Consider the following 3031-nt stretch of genomic DNA (forward strand, 5'->3'; position numbering starts at 1 on the left):
TGATGCCCTTCCACTGAGATGCTTTCTGCTTAAGCTTTGCATTCAGAGTTGTCTGTAGTAAGTAGAGCTCCCAACAGCTGGGGTGTAGACTGTGTGCCCTTCAGTCCTGCAGGGTGTGTGTATGAGAGAAATAGTGACAGACAGACAGCCAGGGTGACAGACTGGATTGCTGGAGCTCAACAAGGCCAAAGTCTAAAAGCAGTACAAGGCAGAGAGCAAATGTACAGGCACCGAGGAGGAAAAGGGGGATGGGATGAGTTGGGAGACTGAGAATGAAGTGTAGGTACTAACGATACTGTGTATAAAACAGCTAACTAATGAGGACCTACTGGAGAGCACAGGGATCCCTACTCAGTGCTTTGTTGTGGCCTAAATGGGGAGGAAATCCCCCACAGAGGGGATAATGTATACCTATAGCGGATTTGCTTTGCTGTGAGCAGAAACTAACACAAGATTGTGAAGCAACTATGTGCTGTGCTGTGCTTAGTCTCTTGGTCATGTCCGATTCTTTGCGACCCCATGGACTGTAGCCCTCCAGGCTCCTCTGTCCATGGGGATTCTCCAGGCAAGAATACCGGAGAGGGTAGCCTATCCCTTCTCCAGGAGGACTTCTCAACCCAGGAATCCAACCAGGGTCTCATGCATTGCAGGCGGATTCTTTACCATCTGAGCTACCTGGGAAGGCCTAAAGCAACTATACTCCAATAAAATTGAAAAAAAAAAAAAAACACATAAAAAATTCCAAACAGTACAAGACAGTTACCCCCTGGAGAAACCTTACCAGTGGCCTCTGTGAAGACAAACATGGGAAGGAGACCCAAGCTGGGTTGTCCTGAAGCTCATTGGAGAGGAGGAAAGCCACTATAGGGTACACCATATGTGGTGTAACTGCCGCCAGAATGCAGGTTTTCGTGAAGACCCTGACAGGGATGAGCATCTCTCTCAAGGTCAAGCTCTTGGATATGATAGAAAATGCAAAGGCCAAGATCCAGGATAAGGAAGGAGTTCCTCCTGACCAGCAAAGACTGATCATTGCTGGAAAGAAACTGGAAGATAGATGTCCTTTGTCTAACTACAACATTCAGAAGGAGTCCACTCTTCATCTTGTGTTGAGACGTCATGGGGGAGCTAAGAGAAGGAAGAAGTCTCATGCCACTCCCAAGAAGAACAAGCATAAGAGAAAAAAGGTTAAGCTGGCTGTCCTGAAATACTATAAGGTTGAGGAGAATGGCAGAATCTGTTGCCTTCATGGGGAGCGTCCTTCAGATGAATAATGTGCTGAAGTTTTTATGACCAGTCACTTTGTCAGACAGTATTATGGCAAATGTTGTCTGACCTATTGTTTCAATAAACCAGAAGACAAGTAATTGTATACAGGTTAATAAAAGACATGAATTAACGAACTAACAAAACAAGACAGAGAGGAGCAAAGCCAGGGGCAATCTGGCAGCTTGGCAGAATAGGACAGGCAGTTTTAGGAGACGCGAAGACAAAATCCAGAGCGCTGACAAAACAAGACCTTCCCGAGGAAGCCAAAGCTGCCAGCCCCACAGCCTGGAGTTCCTTCGTGGTCCAGTGGTTAAGAATTCACCTGCCAGTGCAGGGGACATGGGTTCAATCCCTGGTCTGGGAAGATTCCATACGCAGTGGGGCAACAAAGCCTGGGTGCCGAAACTACCGAAGCCCACGTGCCCTAGAGCCCATGCTCTACAACAAGAGAAGCCATTGCAATGAGAAACCTCGCTCCAAAACTAGAGAGTATCCCCTGCTCTCCATAGCTAGAGAAAGCTTGCACACAGCAATGAAGACCCAGCACAGTCAAAAATAAATAAATAAAAAATAAATTAATTTTTAAAAACCACTTATAAAAGCCGGTTGTTGAATACAAAACACTAGTGGAGGCTGTGTTAGATGTCATATGTGTACAATTAGGTAGTTTCCTGTCATCCTTCAAAAAGTTTCATCATTTTTGAAAAACATATTATCACATGCTATTATCAATGGTGCCTATGTAAATGCGTCCAGTATTTTTTTAGTAGATATATTGGAGAAAAAACAGAAAAGATTCAGGGAACTGCTTTATTGATACAGTTATTAAGGGGCCAGTGATTTGAGCCATGGTGAGGCTAACTCTCCCAAGCAAAGATAACTTGTTCCATCTCGAAGTCCTACTACTGAGAAAGAAACGTAATGCTTGGCAGACTGGGTTTTAGAAGTTACAAGTGGCAGACTTCTTTGGATTTTGGAGGCTACATATTCTATACCTGGGAATCCTGCTAAGATCCATTTATCAGGAGATACAGAAAACTGATAGTTTTGAGTGGTGCGGTACATGCATGCGAAGTCTGACTCTACGCGACCCTATGAACTGTAGCCCGCTAGTCTCCTCTGTGGGATTCTCCAGGCAGGAATATTGGAATGGGTTGTCATGTCCTCCTCCAGGGGATCTTCCTGGCCCAGGAATGGAACCTGTGTCTCATGTCTCCTACATCAGCAGGCGAGTTCTTTACCAACAGCGCCATGCGGGAAGCCCTAGTTTTGAGTGGGGCACACAGCAAAAGCAATTCTCCAGCAGCTCCAGATTATAGCACAGGTAGCCTTGCTCCCTGGTTTGTACAACCTGGGAGATCACACAGCGTCAGACTTTTCTGTGGTAGAGAAAGATGCCAGGTCGATTTTCTGTACATCCCAGTAAGAGCAACAACACAATATGAGGGCTCAGGAAACAGGTAGAGTATTTATAGCAGAGAACTATGTACCTTTATTGCAAAAATAACTCCTGACGTATACCTGGGTTCTTGTAAAAATATAGCTTCTGACCATGGGAAGTCAAGTGGCCATGTAGTCAGGAGCTGGATACTGAGAGAACCAACAAGTTATAGGCTTGAGAAGGAGGCAGCAGAAACCTATCCCATAATGAAAGTGCTACATTGGGGATTGGGCTTTAGAGGAGACAAGTGGATGGCCTGGACATCCACACCATCTCCTGCTACTGCTCTAAAGCACCTCCTTAGTTTACATCTGTGATCTT

The 3031-nt window shown here is 45.4% G+C and overlaps 1 pseudogene; it reads left to right on the forward strand.

The window, feature by feature from the left end:
• The first annotated feature begins 899 nt into the window (after window positions 1-899).
• On the forward strand, window positions 900-1367 carry LOC122702967 (annotated as a pseudogene).
• Window positions 1368-3031: the final 1664 nt, after the last annotated feature.

Source organism: Cervus elaphus, chromosome 11, assembly GCF_910594005.1.
Source record: "Cervus elaphus chromosome 11, mCerEla1.1, whole genome shotgun sequence".
Classification (NCBI taxonomy): Eukaryota; Metazoa; Chordata; class Mammalia; order Artiodactyla; family Cervidae; genus Cervus; species Cervus elaphus.